Below are 18,779 nucleotides of genomic sequence, written 5' to 3'. Positions count from 1 at the left end.
TGATGCTAAACCCGACAGATCTTTTCCTTATCTCCTTGACCTCTGGGGCATCGGCCCTGTTGGCCGTCCTGCTTCTCCGGCTTCCCTGATGGCAGCCTCCGCGGTTCTGTGGCTGCCCCTCTCGGCCATCTTGGCCGGCTTCCCTACTCTTGCCACCTCTCCAATGTGACACCTCCCCACGCAGCGCCATGCTTGGCTCTGGGGGCTTTCAGCACGGCCGTGGCTGCAGTGGCCGGCCATTGGCTGACTCCCCCCATATCCCATCTCCAGCCTCTGATGTCCAGAGCCACCTGCCCACCGACCTCCAGTGCCTTCACTGGTGGCCTCACAGTTCCTCTCAAACCCGGCGTGTCTGAAATTGCCTCTTCCTCAATTTCCCCTTCATGGCATCTGGCACCATTGCTCTCCAGCCACCCCCAGCCCAAGAGCTGACCCCTGCCCTCCCCACACCCTCCATCCCTCGCGAAGCCCTGCCCTTCTCCCATGACACCCATCGCACCTCCTCCGCCGCTACCTGCTCTGCCTCCACCCAAGCCCAGGCCACCATCGTCTCCTGACCCTCCCAGCAGCCTCCTGTCTTGCCTTTGCTGAACCCAGGCCTTACACAGTGGCCGGATTCCACAGTGCCCTGTGCTCTTGTCTCTCTCTTCTTAGAACCCCTCAGCGATTCCCTTTTTCATCAGGGAATGGCCTGCCACATCCTTCCCCCTGGCCCCACCGCAGCTCTGGCCTTCTTCCTCCCCACTGCTTTGAACTCTGAGCTCCAGGTCCACTGAACTTCTTTGGATTCAACTGAATCATGTTCTTTTTTTTTTTTCCTTTGAGATGGAGTCTTGCCCTGTCGTCCAGGCTGCAGTGCAGTGGCACAATCTCAGCTCACTGCAACCTCTGTCTCCCAGATTCAAGCGATTCTCCTGTCTCAGCCTCCCGAGTAGCTGGGATTACAGGTGAACACCACCACACCTGGCTAATTTTTGTATTTTTAGTAGAGACAAGGTTTTGCCATGTTGGCCAGGCTGGTCTCGAACTCCTGACCTCAGGTGATCTGCCTGCTTCGGCCTCCCAAAGCGCTGGGATTACAGGCATGAGCCACCGCGCCCAGCCTGAATCATGTTCTTTTGTCTCGAAGGATTTGCTCAAGCAGCTCATTCTGCCTAGAACACTCCGTGGCTGCTTCCCCTGCACTCCCATCCTCAGGTCTCAACTTACACACATCTTCTGGGGAAGGTCCCTCCACGCCTTGAATGGGGAGAGTAGGGGATCCTGAGAGCTCTGTGGGGCTCTGCACGTCCCTGTCATGGTACTCAGCCTGCCTTGTTGTGATGGTAATACTTTTACATGATCTGTCTTCCCCGCCGGATGGTGAGTTCCATGAGGAGACTGGAACTTCTCCACCCTGTGCCCCTCCAGATCCCTCATGCTGCTGTCTGTCCTCCAGGGTTGGCCTGTCCAAGTTCAACAGTGGGCTTCCACACCCTCCCACTTCCAGCTGGGTTGGCCAAGGGTGAGTCCCCGTGGGCACTGGGTGTCCCTCCCAAAAGGTTACCCAAAGATTTTCCCAGAAGCACAGCCTGAGTTTCAAAAATTCAAGCAAGTAGTTTATTTGGGAAATGATCCAAGGAAATGCCAGGAAGTGAGTGGGAGAGTGAAACAGAGAAGGGGAGAAGCCAATCAGGGACTCACTGGGTCAGGTAGTTACCACTGTGGGTACCAGAGCTTAACCCTGCTGCACAGCTTTGGGATGCAGTCTAGAACCCGCACCTCAAAGTTATCAAACCCCAAGGGTGAAGGAGCTGGGGTATTTATGTTCCAGGGTGAGGGAGCTGGGGTATTTATGTTCCAGGGTGAGGGAGCTGGGGTATTTATGTTCCAGGGTGAGGGAGCTGGGGTATTTATGTTCCAGGGTGAGGGAGCTGGGGTATTTATGTTCCAGGGTGAGGGAGCTGGGGTATTTATGTTCCAGCGCCCACCGGTCACTCGCTGAGTCTTGTTCCTGTGGTGGTATTCATTCCCAGCACATTTGGCCTGCTCTGTAGGTGAGCAAAGCCAGCTCCGCTGCTAGAGAAAGCCCTGAGGCAAAGAAATGCAAGTCTTGGCAGCTGGAAGTCAGGCTGGTGTGCCGAAATGGTCAAAGCAAGGGCTGTGGGCAGGCCCTTGCAGTATCTGCTACACAGCCCCTGCCACTAGCCCTCCTGGCAGCTCTTTCTACCTCTGAGTTCAGTAACAGCTCCCCCTCACTCAGTCCTGGGGGTCTGTATATGTTGGGGGTGGTTATGACATTATCTCTTAGGGCTTCCCTATCCCCCTCACTTCTCTCTTCTTCTTTATTCATGAAATTACTCAATCCGAAAATGCTCTTTCCTATCAGGACCCCACTAAAACAGTATCCTGCACAAAATAGAACATAGCAGGATGGGCGCAGTGGCTCACACCTGTAATCCCAGCATTTTGGGAGGCTGAGGAGGGCGGATCACCTGAGGTCACGAGTTCGAGACTAGCCTGGTCAACATGATGAAATCCTGTCTGTACTAAAAATACAAAATTTAGCTGGGCATTGTGGCGGGTGCCTATAATTCCAGCTACTTGGGAGGCTGAGGCAGGAGAATTTCTTGAACACAGGAGGTGGAGGTTGTGGTGAGCCGAGATCGTGCCACTTCACTCCAGCCTGGGTGACAGAGCGAGACTCCATCTCAGAAAAAAAAAAAAAAAAAAAAGAAGGCCGGGCACGGTAGCTCAAGCCTGTAATCCTAGCACTTTGGGAGGCCGAGGTGGGCGGATCACGAGGTCAGGAGTTTGAGACCATCCTGGCCAACATAGTGAAACCCTGTCTCTACTAAAAATACAAAAAAATTAGCAGGGCGTGGTGGCAGGCGCCTGTAGTCCCAGCTACTCGGGAGGCTGAGGCAGGAGAATGGCGTGAACCCGGGAGGCGGAGCTTGCAGTGAGCTGAGATGGTGCCACTGCACTCCAGCCTGGGGGACAGAGCCAGACTCTGTCTCAGAAAAAAAAAAAAAAAAAAAAAAAAAAACATAGCACATGGTGACATTAGGTAAAAAGTGCTGGATCAGTAAAGTCGAGTTGATTGGCTAATAAATGTTGATTGAATGATTGTACATAGATTGGACAAGAAACTTAGTACCAAAACCTAATATTTATATTGTTCTGTAACCATAAGAAAAATTAAATCATGATCTAGGGCTTAAAAAAAAACAGAGAGAGAGAGGGAGAAAAAGAGAAAGAAAAAAATAGAAACAGTACCAGGAACCAGGAGGAAATGGGGAATTTTTAGTGAGGAGGATGTAGAAAAGAGTCCTACCACGCACTTTTCCCTGTGCAATGCCTCATTAAAAGCAGAAAACGCACGTCTCATTAGTCCCAAGTTACAGATGAGGATACCGAGGCTCCAAGGGGCTAAATAGCTTGGGCAGGGCCCTAGGGCCGCCTCACCCCAGCCCAGCTGTGTTCCTCGTGGCCCCAGGAAGCCAGCAGGCACGGAAAGACTGGCCTTCTGAACCACAGAGGATGCCCAGCAGAGCAGGCGCTGTGTTGGGAAAATAAATAACCTCTCGCTTGGAAAAGTTTAGGGTTGTACTTGGCAGATTTGTTTGGAACAAAATTTGCACTATCGACTCCGTGGCAAATGGAAACCTCTCGTGGACACTCTCTGGGCTTCAGAGATCTGAAATGTTTAAAAGAGGCCGGACCAAACATGATAAAATTGCCAGAGGAAGCTGAGCTCAGGTGGTGCCTGGGATGAGAAGACTGCCTCTTTTGTCTCCGCTCCCATCTGTGAAATTGACGCGTTACTTTGAACTGCTTCCTCCCCTCCCAGGGAGGGCTCCAGGGGTGTTGCTCAGGACTGCGGTTTAAAAACAATATCCCCAAGCAAGCAAGGGGCGAGGGAAAGAGGCTCAGGAACTTCTTGGGCTATGCTCAAGAGAATGCACCAGCCAAAGGGGACATTTTACCACTCACACGCAATTAGCCCTGGGGCTGCCTTGAGATTGTAGCAATGATCATCTTACCGTAATTGGCCCACTGCCCCTGATGGGCTGGTTATTTCTGCTTCCATGGCCAATTCTGATTGCAGAGATTCATGGGAGCTCATTGGAAATGGGGGATTATTGCAAGGAGATGAGTGACCTGGACTCCCAAGGCCTCCAGGCAAGGGAGTAGCTCCAGAATGTACAGCCCTCCGTGGTCCCTCTCCTGGCCTCTCCCTCCACCCCGCCAGCTCCTCCTCTTGCCCCACATCCAAAGCCTTGCTCTCTAGCACGGCCTTTCACCTTCCCCTCCCACAGCTAAGTGCCTCCAATTCCTGGCTTTCTCAGCTTTATTTCCCAGAAGGAGGAGCCCAGCGGAGCCAGCCATGTCACGACTCCTGTCGGAGCATGTTACAGACAATGATCACCGACCAGTTCTCTAGCCGTGGAGGAGCGGCCACCTTTTATCTTGTCAGCCAGGAGGGGTATGGAGGGGCTCTCTCCATTTGAAAAACGTTTATTTTTATTTTTATTTCTATTTTTTTTTTGAGATGGAGTTTCACTCGTTGCCCAGGCTGGAGTGCAATGGCGCGATCTCGGCTCACAGCAACCTCCGCCTCCCAGGTTCAAGCCATTCTCCTGCCTCAGCCTCTGGAGTAGCTGGGATTACAGGCATGCACCATCAAGCCCGGCCGATTTTGTATTTTTAGTAGAGACGGGGTTTCTCCATGTTGGTCAGGCTGGTCTCGATCTCCACACCTCAGGCGATCTGCCCGCCTCAGCCTCCCAAAGTGCTGGGATTACAGGTGTGAGCCATCGCGCCAGGCCGACAAATGTTTATTTAACAACGATTAACTGCCTGCCTACTGCTGGCTTGGCACTGAGGATGAAGCGATGAATAAAATCCAAGGCACTGAGCACAGTGGTTCACACCTGTGATCCCAAAACTTAGGGAGGCCGAGGTCGGAGGATCACTGGAACCCAGGATTTCAAGACCAGCCTGGAAAACATAGTGAGACCTCATCTCTACAAAGTGTTTTTGTTTGTTTGTTTTTAATTAGCCAGGCATGGTGGTGTGTGCCTGTAGTCCCAGCTATTTGGGAGGCTGAGGCGGGAGGATTGCTTGAGCCCAGGAGACCGTGGCTGCAATGAGCTGTGATCACACCACTGCACTCCAGCCTGGGTGGCAGAGCAAGACCCCATCTCTCAATAAATAAATAAATAAATAAATAAATTCCAAGTTTCCTGTTTTTTTGGGAGCTTACATTCTAGTTGGGGTGAAGAAATACACAATAAACAACTATATATATATATATATTGAGACAGAGTCTGGCTTGGTAGCCCAGGCTGGAGTGCAGTGGCAAGATCTTGGCTCACTGCAACCTCCGTCTCCTGGGTTCAAGCGATTCTCGTGCCTCAGCCTCCTGAGTAGCTGGGATTACAGATGCCGGCCATCATGCCTGGCTAGTTTTTTATTTTTTATTATTTTTTTATTTTTAGTAGGGATGGGGTTTCACCATGTAGGCCAGGCTGGTCTCAAACTCCTGGCCTCAAGTGATCCACCCACATCGGCCTCCCAAAGTGCTTGGATTATAGGTGTGAGCCACCGCGCCCTGCTAAACAACTATATTCTATCAGATGGGGTAAGTGCTTTGAAGAAAATTAATAGTTGAAGAACAGAGGGTGACCAGAGAGCGGTTATTTTAGGGAGATTGGCAGGGAAGTCTTTCTGATAGACAGACATTCGAAGAGGGTCCTAAGCGGAGTGACGGAGTGACGGAGGGCACTGCAGACATTAGAGCTGCTTCTCCCTGGGGAGGGCTCTCCTGGCAGAAGGACAACAGCAGGTGCAAAGGCCCTGTGTCAGGCGTGTGCTTGCTACAGTACCTGGCTGTCTCCATGGCTGGGGCTGTGGGCAGGGCTGGCATTCTGTGTTGTGGCCTGTGGAGTGGTTTAAGATTCCTTTGAGAGTACCAGAACTTGCGGTCAGTCCCAAGTCCATCAGCCACTTGGCCAGGGGTTCAGGGACCAAGGCAACAGCTATGGCGGTGGGCAGGAGGAGAGGTGGCTGATCTGGGGATCCCCCTTTACATAGGGGTCAGATGCCTCTCCTGAGGTCAGGAGTTCAAGACCAGCCTGGTCAACACGGAGAAACCCTGTCTCTACTAAAAGTACAAACATCGGCTGAGTGCGGTGGCTTACGCCTGTAATCCCAGCACTTTGGGAACCTGAGGTGGGCGGATCATGAGGTCAGGAGTTTGAGACCAGCTTGGCCAACATGGTGAATCCCATCTCTACTAAAAATACAAAAATTAGCTGGGCGTGGTGGTGTGTGCCTGTAATCTCAGCTACTCGAGAGTCTGAGGCAGGAGAATTGCTTGAACCCAGGAGGCGGAGGTTGCAATGAGCTGAGATCACGCCACTGCACTCCAGCCTGGGTGACAGAGCAAGACTCCATCTCGGAAAAAAAAAATTATCCAGGTGTGGTGGTAAGCATCTGTATTCCCAGCTACTCTGGAGGCTGAGGCAGGAGAACCGCTTGAACCTGGGAAGCAGAGGTTGCAGAGAGCCGAGATCGCACCACTGCACTTCAGCCTGGGCGACAGAGCAAGACTCCGTCTCAAAAAAAAAAAAAAAAAAAAAAAAACTCCTGACCTCAGGTGATCCACCTGCCTTGGCCTTCCAAAATGCTGGGATTACAGGTGTGAGCCACCACCCCTGGCGAACCCTGCCCTTTTACTCCACAGCATACAACATAGAACTTAGTTCTGTGTACAGCCTTGTCTTTTTCAGTCCCTGTCTCGTCGATACATCACCCTTTTCTCCCCATTTACACCATCAGTTCTAGCCAGACCAGAGCCCCTATGCCCTGTAGTCATTTCCTGAGTGAACTCTCACTGTGCTCCAGGCAGGGTGGGAGCGAGTAAACCCTGGGCTGAGGCTCAGTCTGCAGGCCCAGGAAATTTACAACCTGCTAGGACAGAGAAGCCACACCCTGGATAAGTGAAAGGGTGATGTAGGTGATAAGGAAGGCACTTTCAAGCCAGGGGGAAGGCGGCTGGAGGTGAGGTACCTGCTCCCCAGGTGCACCTGGGAGGCTTTGTGAGAGGAAGAGGGGCTTGATGGGAAGGCTGGAAAGGCTGGAGAGCAACGCGACAACCAGTGCTTAGGCCACGGTCACTGTTGGTGCCACGGAGTGGTGGCAGATCAGTTAGTGGTAGGGCAGATTGGTGGGAGCCCAACTGTTGCAAAGCCTCAAGAACCAGGGAGGAGGAGGGTTGGTTGACTCAACAGCCACAGAATTTTTTTGAACTTCCCAAATGCGTACCCAGGGAGCAAACACTGGAAACCTACAGATTGGCAAAAAGAAGAAAATCACTACAACCCCACAGCCCAAAGAGCAAAGTGTGGGAATGCTCACCCCTCCCAGGGCGTTCGTGCATTTCATAATCCGGCTACGCTTCCTTCCTACATTCACGCAGACGCACCCGTCTCGTTTAATTAACAGTATTTCTCAAACACCTTTCTATGTTGGTAATTCCTTTTTTTTAATGTGTCAAATTTTTATTTTATTTTTTATTATGTTTGCAATTCTAAGCCTCAGTTTGGGGTAGTCTTTTTTTTTTTTTTTTTTTTTTTTTGAGACAGAGTCTTGCTCTTGTTGCCCAGGCTGGATTGCAATGGCGCGATCTCGGCTCACCGCAACCTCTGCCTCCCGGGTTCAAGTGATTCTCCTGCCTCAGCCTCCCTAGTAGCTGGAATTACAGGCATGCACCACCACACCCGGATAATTTTGTATTTTTAGTAGAGACGGAGTTTCTCCATGTTGAGGCTGGGCTCAAACTCCTGACCTCAGGTGATCCTCCCACCTCGGCCTCCCAAAGTGCTGGGATTACAGGCATGAGCCACCATGCCTGGCCTAAACCTCAGCTTTTTGTTGTTGTTTGTTTTTTTGGGTTTTTTTTTGAGACAAAGTCTTGCTCTGTCGCCCAGGCTGGAGTGCAGTGGCGCGATCTCGGCTCACTGCAACCTTTTCCTCCCAGGGTCAAGCGATTCTCCTGCCTCAGCCTCCTGAGTAGCTGGGATTACAGGCGCCCGCCACCATGCCCGGCTAATTCTTTTGTATTTTTAGTAGAGACGGGGTTTCACCATGCTGGCCAGGCTGGTTTTGAACTCCTGACCTCATGGCCTGACCGCCTTGGCCTCCCAAAGTGCTGGGATTACCGGCGTGAGCCACTGCGCCCAGCCAAGCCTCAGTTTTAGTGGCTGCAAAATGCTCCATTGTAGGATTTGCCAGCACCCTCAGGTTGGCAAGACCACTGTTAGAGACCATGCCACAGCCAGCATCTGGCAGCCTGGCCTACCCACTTGGTGAGTTTCTGAGCAGAGGCAGGGGAGCAGGATGAGAGGCCAAGGTCTTCACAGGGAGCTGGCTGGGTGGAGGCCAGAGCAAGAGGTCAGTGACATCCATTGGCACCACCCCAAGCAGCCAGACGGGACTTGAATTACGATCATCCAATTATTTGGAGAGGAAGAGTGTGTGTGTGTGTGTGTCTGTGTGTGTGTGTCCGGTGTCCGTGTGTGTGTGTGTCTGTGTGTGTGTGTGGGGGGGGGGGGGCTATGAACATGGCCTAGATCTCCAGTGAAGCCGACTGTGGGTGATCCAGAGGAGGAAAGCGTACAGAGGCATTCGTTTTCTTTGGGATCCGGGTGGCTTGTGGCACCAGAAAACTGTGGCTGGAGTATGAGGAGGGGCATACCCCTTGCTTCTGATTTGGGCCAGGGGATTTGTGTGATTTTGACGTATTTGTAGACTTTCAACTGTGGCACTAGAAGGGACCTTATAGCTGAGAAAATTGAAGCTTAGAGAGCTGCAGTGGCTTGCCCAACATCATACGGCACTGGAAACGGTCAGCCAATGTGTTCCATAGAGCACGGTGGGTAACACGCCCTTCATCTTTCCAGGACCCCATCGCCAACCTCTTCCTGTACCTCTACCCCGCTGAGCACACATTAAAAAAAAGAAAAGGCCGGGCACAGTGGCTCATGCCTGTAATCCCTGGACTTTGGGAGGCTGAGGCAGGAGGATTGTTTGAGGCCAGGAATTCAAGACCAGCCAACATGGCGAAACCCCGTCTCTACTAAAAACAAAAAATGCAAAAATCAGCCAGGCATCGTGGTGTGTGCCTGTAATCCTAGCTACTCGGGAGGCCGAGGGACAAGAATCACTTGAACCGGGGAGGCAGAAGTTGCAGTGAGCTGAGATCGTGCCACTGCACTCCAGCCTGGGCAACCGAGCGAGAGATTGTCTCAAAACAAAACAAAACAAACTTGGCCAGGTATGGTGGCTCATGCCTATGATCCCAGCACTTTGGGAGGCTGAGGCGGGAGGGTCACTTGAGCCTGGTAGGTCAAGGCTGCAGTGAACCATTATTGCACCACTGCACCCCAGCCTGGGTGACTGAACAAAACCCTGTCTCAAAAAAACCCAGCTGGGTGCAGTGGCTTACGCGTGTAATCTCAGCACTTTGGGAGGCTGAGGTGGGTGGATTGCCTGAGGTCAGGAGTTGGAGACCAGCCTGGCCAACAATGGAGAAACCCAGTCTCTACTAAAAATACAAAAAAAATTAGCTGGGTGTGGTGGCACGCACCTGTAATCCCAGCTATTTGGGAGGCTGAAGCTTGAGAATTGCTTGAACCTGGGAGGCGGAGGTTACAGTGAGCCAAGATTGTGCCATTGCACTCCAGCCTGGGCCACAGAGAAGGCTCTGTTGCAAAAAAAAAAAAAAAAAAATTGCAAACCTCCCCCAAATATGACATTCCTAATTCCCCTTACCCTACCTATTAAAAGAAAAGAGGCCAGGCGTGGTGGCTCACGCCTGTAATCCCAGCACTTTAGGAGGCCAAGGCGGGTGGATCACGAGGTCAAGAGATTGAGACCATCCTGGCTAACGGTGAAATCCCGTCTTTACTAAAAAATACAAAAAATAAGGCAGGCGTGGTGGCATGCGCCGGTAGTCCCAGGTACTTGGGAGGCTGAGGCAGAAGAATCGCTGGAACCCGGGCGGCAGAGGTTGCAGTGACCCAAGATGGCGCCACTGCACTTCACACTCCAGCCTGGGCAACAGAGCGAGACTCTGTGTCAAAAAAAAAAAAAGAAAGAAAGAAAAAGAAAAGAAAAAAGAAAGAGAAGGAAAGAGAGAGAGAGAGAAAGAGATGGTCTTGCTCTGTTGTCCAGGCTGGAGTGCAACAGTGCAATCCCAGCTCCCTGCAGCCTCCACCTCCCAGGCTCAGGCGATCCTCCCACCTCAGCCTCCTGAGTAGTTGGAGGCACAGGTGTACGCCACCACACCAGCCATGAGCCCTGTGGCCTCTCTGGACGTACCAGTGACTGTCCTTTCTCAGCGGAGGCTTCCTCCTCTTCAGAGGAAAGGGCTTGGCAGGGAGGGCCTAATTGCAAAGGTCAGTGGCCAAGCCCTTCACATCTGAGTGGGGTCATTAAGCCAGAGCCAGGTTGAAATCCTGGGAATTACCTTTTTTCTCCAGACTTGAGTTCATCTGTAAAATGGGCCTAATAATAGTACCTATCTTGTAGAATTGTGAAGATTAAGTAAGACAATGCTTCTAAAGCTCTTGGTGGCCGGATGTGGTGGCTCATACCTGTAATCCCAGCACTTTGGGAAGCCGAGGCAGGAGGATCACTTGAGCCCAGGAGTTTGAGAACAGCGTGGACAACATAGTGAGACCGCATCTCCACAAAACGTGAAAAACATTAGCCAAATGTGGTGGTGTGCACCTGTAGTCCCAGCTGCTGGAGAGGCTGAGGTAGGAGGATCGCCTGAGCCCAGGAGGTCAAGGCTACAGTGAGCTAAGATCATGCCACTGCACTCTAGCCTCGGCAACAGAGCCAGACCCTGCCTCAAAAATGAACAAATAAATAAAAATTTAAAAAGCTCTTGGCACTTTATTGTGGCCTGACCCAGAACAGGAGCTCAATGAACACTGCCATTCCTACTGCTAGTAGCAGTGGTTACTTCCTTCCCAGCATACTTCATGTACCGTCCTTGCTACCGCCCACGTCTCACTGCCCTTTGGAGTTTTGCCTCTCTGCATCCAGAGCTGTGTGAGTGATCAGGACGGACACACGCCAGCCCTGGCCAGGGGCAGGAAACTCAAGACCAGCAGGGACAGGTCACGTAGGGTGGAGGGGGCCACCCTGTTTGCCAAGGACTATCCTTGCTCTGTCCTGAACCCTCTGCCCTCTCTGCCCAGGGCCAGGGAGAAGTCCCCTAAGGCGGTGCAGGTGGAGCTGCGGGAAGCATTAAAGTGGTTTCCACTGGCTTGGAAAAGTGAGATGAGGGTGAAGGCCTCCCCAGAAAACTGGTGCATCATCCAAGAACTGCCAGTCCACAGCCTTGACCTCCAGGCAGGCACTTCTTCCTTGTCTCTGAAACAGGGTCCCCCGATTGGAAAAGAAAGCCCCAGTGCCTCCACCTCCTGGCCTGCAAAATAGACACTGCTTCTTTGTTTTGTTTTTTGCTTTCTGTTTTTTTGAGACAGGGTCTCGCTCTGTTGCCCAGGCTGGAGTGCAGTGGTGCGACCTGGGCTCACTGCAACCTCCGCCTCCAGGGTTCAAGTGATTCTCCCGCCTCAGCCTCCCGAGTAGCTGGGATTACAGGCTCCTGCCACCACGCCCAGCTAAGTTTTGTATTTTTAGTAGAGACCGGGTTTCACCATGTTGGCCAGGCTGGTCTCGAACTCCTAACCTCAAGTGATCTGCCCACCTCGGACTCCCAAAGTGCTGGGATTACAGGCATGAGCCACCGCGCCCGACCAAGACCACTGCTTCTTGCTTGGTTCCTCTTGAAGTTAATGCTGGTCTGCTCGGGTTTTCCTGCTGCTTCCGGAGACTGCGCCAAGCAGACGGGCCGGGGCCCTGGGGCCAGGCAGGTGGGACTCAGGCTCCTGCTTTGCCATTTACCAAGTGCCTGACCCTGGGCAGATGCTTTGAATCCTTCTGGCCTCAGTTTTGTCATCTCACAAGTGGGGTTAATGCCATCTGCCTTCTGGGGCTTTGAGAGTTTGTGACAAAGTGGATGTAGCGTGCCTTCTTGTGGTGGAGCAAGGCCTCCGGGAGCCGCTGCTGCTGTTCCTCCTGCGTCACTGTCCTCTGTCACTGCAGCCGTGGATGAGGCCTCTTGGTGCCAGGTTCTGGGGGGACTCTGGGCACCGAAATGAAAATGCCACGGTCCTCTTCTCAGTGGGCTTGCCTCCCTGGCCTTTCTCCTCACCGTAGATCCCTCTTGCTTGCCCTGTTTTAGGAGCCACAACAAAAGAGGCTGTGGGTGTCACCTGCCCGTCTGCCAGCCTGCAGGATCAGGTATCGGAGGCCTTTAGGACCCTCGTAGGCTGCCTTGGCATTTTTGCACCACGCTTATGCCTGGCCCCCATTTGGCAGGCAGATCCAATCCCTGGGAGGATAAGGGTGTGTTCTGGAAGCTGGCAGTGCCCCCTGGTGAAGCCCTCAGACGCCTGGGGCGAGAGCTGTCACCTCCCCCACAGAGAAAGCTGGAATCGATTTCTCTCTCGCCACTCCCTTGAAAAGAGCAGCAACGCAAGGCAAAGCCTATTATTGGTGGAGGGTTTGTCCTGGGAGAGCAGCAGGCACAAAAAAAAATAGCTGGGGCGACACGCCCGCCTCGGACCCAGCCTGTGCAGCCCAAAACGGGGGCACAAATCCTTCCCGCCCCACCCTTGCTGCTGAGTTGGGTCTGGGCCCCTCCTGGTAGCTGGGGTATGGAGGACCCTAGCTGCCGCCCCTGCCTCCTCGCCGGGACCTGACTTTCCCTCCGCGCCCCACTGGGAACTGGCCAGAGTGTTTTTACTAACAAGCTAGCCATGTCACAATCTCAACAGAGACAGAGGGCCGGGGGGGGGAGGAAGAGAGAGGGAGAGAGAGAGAAAAGGGAGGGAGGGAGGGAGGAGGGAAGAGAGAGAGAGAGGAAATAAAGAGAGGCCGGGCGCGGTGGCTCACGCCTGTAATGCCAGCACTTTGGGAGGCCAAGGCGAGCGGATCACGAGATCAGGAGATCGAGAGCATCCTGGCTAACACGGTGAAACCCCGTCTCTACTAAAAATACAAAAACAAAATGAGCTGGGCGTGGTGGCGGGCGCCTGTAGTCCCAGCTACGTGGGAGGCTGAGGCAGGAGAATGGCGTGAACCCGGGAGGCGGAGCTTGCAGTGAGCCGAGATCGCACCACTGCACTCCAGCCTGGGCGACAGAGCGAGATTCCGTCTCAAAAAAAAAATTAAAATTAAAAATTAAAAGAGAGAGAGAGAGAAAGAAAAAAGAAAGGAGGGAGGAAGGGAAGGAAGAAAGGGAAAGAAAGAGAAAGAAGGAAGGAAGATAGTCCTTGCAGAAATACCGCTGCAGTGTCTGCCAGCACCTAAGATCTCGTACTCTCTATTTTTTTAATAATTGAGAGTAATAAATATGTATTTCTTTCTCCTCATCACCCCCCATCTTCCGAAGCTTGTCAGCTCCCTGCGTCTCTCCTCTGATCAGACCAAGTCTTCCCCAAGCAAAAAAAAAATCCTTTAAGCAAAAAGGATTAAAGCCTTGAAAGTAGGTCTGCCTGAGCTCCCCCCACTCCCTCCCCTCCCCTCCCCCAGGGTTGAAGTGAAGAGGCCCCTCGGGGGAGCCGAGGACAGGGGCGGGCTGATGCTGCAAACCCCAAGTGGGGACCTTAGCAGGGGAGAATCATGCAGTCACTCCTTCCCTCAGCCCATCTAGTCCTGGGGGAGGCAGCCTAGCCTGGCCCAGCTCTCCAGTGGCCATTGAGGAGGGGCTGCTGGAGAACAAGGGTGCTCTAGTCCCCAGTAGTACAGGACATAGGAAGGAGGCCTTGGTCTCAGAAAGACCCAGTTCTACCTTGCAACATGGCTCTGTGCTTTAGGGGCCTGTGTGACCTTGGAACAAGCACTTGAGTCTCAGTTTCTTCATTTGGAAAATGGGAATATAAATAGTGCTTACCTTACAGAGGGTCAAATAAGGCCGGGCGCGGTGGCTCAAGCCTGTAATCCCAGCACTTTGGGAGGCCGAGGCGGGCGGATCACGAGGTCAGGAGATCGTAGCCATCCTGGCTAACACGGTGAAACCCCGTCTCTACTAAAAATACAAAAAGAAACTAGCCGGGCATGGTGGCGGGCGCCTGTAGTCCCAGCTACTCGGGAGGCTGAGGCAGGAGAATGGCGTGAACCCGGGAGGCGGAGCTTGCAGTGAGCCCAGATCACACCACTGCACTCCAGCCTGGGCGACAGAGCGAGACTCCGTCTCAAAAAAAAAAAAAAAAAAAAAAAAAAACAGAGGATCAAATAAGCTAAACATAGTCCAGTGTCTGGCACATGGAAAATACAAAGTAAATGAAAGGCCAGGCGTGGTGGCTCACACCTGTAATCCCAGCACTTTGGGAGGCTAAGAGGGGAGGATGACTTGAACCCAGGAGTTCGATGCCAGCCTGGGCAACATAGTGAGACCCTATCTCTACAAAACAATAAAAACAAAGTAAATGAAAAACATTATTATTGTTATCTTTATCAAGTTATTCTCAGACACAGAGGGCAGCCTGTCACCTCTCCTATTCCATGACCCTCCACAGCTCACAAAGGCCTGCCAGCCACAGCTGTTTTCATGCAGTATTCCCACCATCCCTCCAAGAGGGGTTGAAGGTGAGGCTGGGTGGTATGATTCGGAGCCTTGCCCAAGGCCGCTGGACCTGTAGGTAATCGAACCAGAACCCTGCCAGGTGCAGTGGCGCACTCCTGTAATCCCAGTACTTCGGGAGGCTGAGCTGGGTGGATCACCTGAGGTCAGGAGTTCAAGACTAGCCTGGCCAACATGGTGAAACCCCATCTCTACTAAAAATACAAAAATTAGCTGGCTGTGATGGCACGCACCTGTAATCCCAGCTACTCAGGAGGCTGAGGCAGGAGAATCACTAGAACCTGGGAGACGGAGGTGAGCCGAGATCGCACCATTGCACACCAGCCTGGGCAACAAAAGCGAAAATCAGTCTCAAAATAAATAAATAAATAAATAAAATACTAAAATTAGCTGGACATGGTGGCATGTGCTTGTAATCCCAGTTACTCGGGAGGCTGAGACATGAGAATCGCTTGAACCCAGGAGGCGCAGGTAGCACCGAGACCGTGCCGCTGCACACCAGCCTGGGCGGCAGAGAGAGACTCCATCTTAAAAAAACAAACAAACAAATAAAAACTGCAGCCCAAAGTAGGACTTTGTGTCCCTTCCCTGCCTCCCGTCCTGACATTCCTTCCTCTGCCCCATCCTGCTTCCTAACAAGGCACCCAATATCCTTGGCTCTGGGCTCCAGGAGCCAACCCAGGAAGCAAACTAGGAAAGGCCTGGCCGGGCTGGGTAGGGACACCTGGGGCAGCGGTGGCTGCTGCTTGGCAGACACTCCTTCTCCCCAACACAGCTGTCAGCCTTTGCGGTTCTGCTGAGGCAGCAGCCCTGGCCCAAGCAGGCTTCCCTCCCTCTGTGCTGGGTACATGCACACAGGGCTGGCTGCAGGTGGCCGGCCTGTGCCCTGCACCCATCCAGGCCCAGGGACCAGTGGTCAGCACTTGGCCACCTGGCCTCCAGGGCCCCACTGCCTGCCCCCCTGGGGACAGGCCTGCCCCGGCTGCTCTGGGCTCTAGACAGGAGAGGAGAGGCGAGAAGAGGCAAGGCCGTGAGGCCGGAGGGCAGGAAAAGCCGGGAGGGAGGTGGCTATTTATAGCCAGCTTTGCTTTTGTTCCTTTTCCAGCAATGCTTCTCTTTAAATAGGAGCAGGGCTGGAGGCTGCAGCTCTTCCCCAGCCGCCTGCAGTCAGCACGCATGAGTGTGTGTGCCTATGCGTGTGTGTGTGTGTGGGGGGGGGCATGTATAGGGAGTGGGCACTGCAGTGTGTATTTGTGCATGTGTGCAGGGACAGGAAGAAGAGGCTGGATGTTCTGTGTGCATATGTGCTTGTGTGTACACTGACATGTACAGGGTGGCAGTGGGTGAACAGCTCTGTGTATGGGTGTTGGGAGCTGCATGTGCACATATGTGGATAGGGATGGGGCAGTTCTTGCGCGCGCGCGCGCGCGCGTGTGTGTGTGTGTGTTTTATTTTTTTCAAGACGGAGTCTTGCTCTGTTGCTCAGGCTGGAGTGCAGTGGCGCGATCTCGGTGCACTGCAACCTCCTCCTCTTGGGTTCAAGTGATTCTCCTGCCTCAGCCTCCCGAGTAGCTGGGATCACAGGCACGCGCCACCACGCCCGGCTAATTTTTGTATTCTTAGTAGAGATGGGGTTTCACCCTGTTGGCCAGGCTGGTCTCGAACTGTTGATCTCGTGATCCGCCCACCTCCGCCTCCCAAAGTGCTGGGATTACAGGCTTGAGCCACCGCGCCCGGCCCGTGTGTGTGTATTTCTATGATGAGCACGCATTCAGTGCAGCGTGTGTGTGTGTGCGTGTGATCGCGCGTGTGTCTGGTGTAGACTGTGGTGTGAGCAGTTCTCTGGGGCGAGTGAACATTGCTGTAAGGGGCTGTGGAGTGGTCCCCGCCCTGTGTGTGACAGGATGTCATCGTGCAGGGAAGGGGAGCAGCTCTTCAGTTGTGCACAGCGGACTGGAAGCCTCCGTGAGGGCAGGGCCTGTGTCTGTTCTGCGCGTGGGATGAGCGCGCAGAGAATAAAGGGGCCCCGGGGTCTTCTTCGGCTGCCGGGAGAGTGCGTCAAACCCGCGCCCCTAGAGTTTTTAGGGCCCTCGCAGAGCCCCACCCCCACCCCGGGGTCCCCGTGCGCGCGAGGCCGCTCATGTCCCCGTCTCTGCTGCGAGGCCCGCGAGGCGAGCGGGGCCCCGGGCGCTCCCGCAGCTCCAGCTTGGGCAGGAAAGCGCCGCGGCGACCTCAGAGGCCACATCCCGGTGAGCCCAGGAGGAGGCGAGCTGGCCCCACGTCCCCCACCCTCCGCCTCAGCGTTCACGTCTGTAAAGTGGGGGCAGGAAAGTCGCCGGGGATCCGGCAGGGACCTGCGCGCTGGGCAGCGGTAGCCAGCCCGGGGGCAGCCGCGGGGAGGGGAGGCCCGACCCGAGCGGGGCGCGTGGGGTGCGCAGATCCCCGGCCGGCGGCTCCCGCGAGAGGGAACGGATCCCAGCGCGGCCGCGGCTCCCCGCGCAGTAACCCCGATCTCTGAGCGCGGCCCCCGGCTCTAGAGCGAGACGACCCTCCCTGGCCGGGCCGGTGCCCAAAGGGCGCTCTCGGCTCGGGTCGGCCTGCGGGAGGCCCTGGGTCACCGGGTCTGGGCACCGCCCTCGCCCCAGGCTAGGCCAGGCCTCGCCCTGCAGCTCCCGATCAATGCGACAGCCCTCCCCGCCCCTCCCCCAAAGGCCAAACAAAACATAGTAAATATTTAATCCGGGACAGGGAGCCAAGGAGGCCTCCCCGCCCCCTCCGCCGCCGTCTGGCTCCCCTGCCAGCCCCGGCAGCTCTCCCTCGGTAATGAGGCCAGGAGAGGCAGGGATCGATCGCGGCCTGGGGCGGGAGTGGGGGTGGGGCGCCTGGCACCCTGAAGGGGACATCGCTGTCCGCCCCCAGGCCCCAGACCCAGGAGCCCAACCGAAGGCACCTGCGCCCGCGCTTTCCCAAGAAGGCCTGCGAGGAGCGCGCCGGTCCCCACCGGCCTGCCCCTGCCACCTCCCTTCTCAGAGGGCGTCAGCTGGGGTGGGGGGTCTGCGGGGATGCAGGCCCGAGGAGGAGGGCTGTGAAGGGGGCGGGGACCTCCCAGCCGCGGCTCAGGCCTGACCTCCAAGTCCTACTGGCCTAAAGCCAACAGGGGCTTGGATGAGGCCTGAGTGGGGCAGGGGCAGCTAGGGGGGCCCTAGAGGGAGGCTGGCGAGGTATTCCCATACCTTGGAGTAGGGTACCTTAGTGTTCTGGTGGTGCTCCCAATTTGCTGGGCATTGCCTGGGGAATACCTAGAGGGGACGGTGACATCCTCACTGCTCATTCATTCATGCAGTGGTTTATGATTGAGCACCTACTATGCGCCAGTCATACTTGTCGACTACCAGACAGACAAGTTCAGACCTGCAGAGGGATCGCATTCCAGGGAGCAATAGTTAATAAGTAAACACATGCGATGATTTCAGATCGTGGTTAGACTCAGTGTAGAGAATAAAACTGTTAATGTGATATTGCACTTGGCCGGGAGAGGAGCTACATCAGCTGGGGTGGTCCTGGAGCTGGTTGAGGACGATGGGTTGGGGAAAAAGCATCCCAGACAAAGTTTGTAGGAAGTGCAAAGGCCCAGAGGCAGGAAATAATTTGCGAGGAAGGCCAGTGAGGTTGAGTGTCGTGAGTGAAGAAGCAGGTAGGCAGATCCCTGAAGGTCTCGTAGGCCACGGAGGAGTTTGGATTTTGTTCTAAGTGCAGTGTGAACGCATTAGAGGTTTTAAGCAAAGGAATGACATGATCTGATTTACATTTTTAAAAGCCTCTGCTGGCTGCAGTGTGGAGAATGGAAGATAGTTAAGGGGGAAGGCGGAGAGGCCAGGTTGGTTGCGGGGGATGGTACAGTGGTGTACACAGGGGACGCTGGTCCCCTGCCTGGCTTGGGTTATCACTGAAGTGGCCATTTACGCATCTGCAGCTGGCAGGGCCCCCAGCAGCCAGGAATAGCCTGCTCCTGGGTTCTTGGTGCACAAAGTCCCAGCTGGCCTGGGCAGAGACTGGGGTGACCCCCCTCCTG

General features: G+C 54.3%; 1 protein-coding gene and 1 long non-coding RNA gene across 2 annotated transcripts in view; both read left to right on the top strand.

Moving 5' to 3' along the window:
• Nucleotides 1-18,779, top strand: part of RTN4RL1 (reticulon 4 receptor like 1) — a 94,974-nt gene that overhangs the window by 14,292 nt on the left and 61,903 nt on the right. The gene's annotated exons all lie outside the window — the stretch shown is intronic.
• LOC134735307 (uncharacterized) lies at nucleotides 1,869-5,218 on the top strand. Its single transcript, XR_010118388.1, has 2 exons — nucleotides 1,869-4,468; nucleotides 5,045-5,218. It is a non-coding gene; the product is annotated as an uncharacterized lncRNA (long non-coding RNA).

This window comes from Symphalangus syndactylus, chromosome 20, assembly GCF_028878055.3.
Source record: "Symphalangus syndactylus isolate Jambi chromosome 20, NHGRI_mSymSyn1-v2.1_pri, whole genome shotgun sequence".
NCBI lineage: Eukaryota > Metazoa > Chordata > Mammalia > Primates > Hylobatidae > Symphalangus > Symphalangus syndactylus.
Note: the sequence above shows the minus strand (reverse complement) of the source record. Positions and strands in the feature narration are given on the sequence as shown.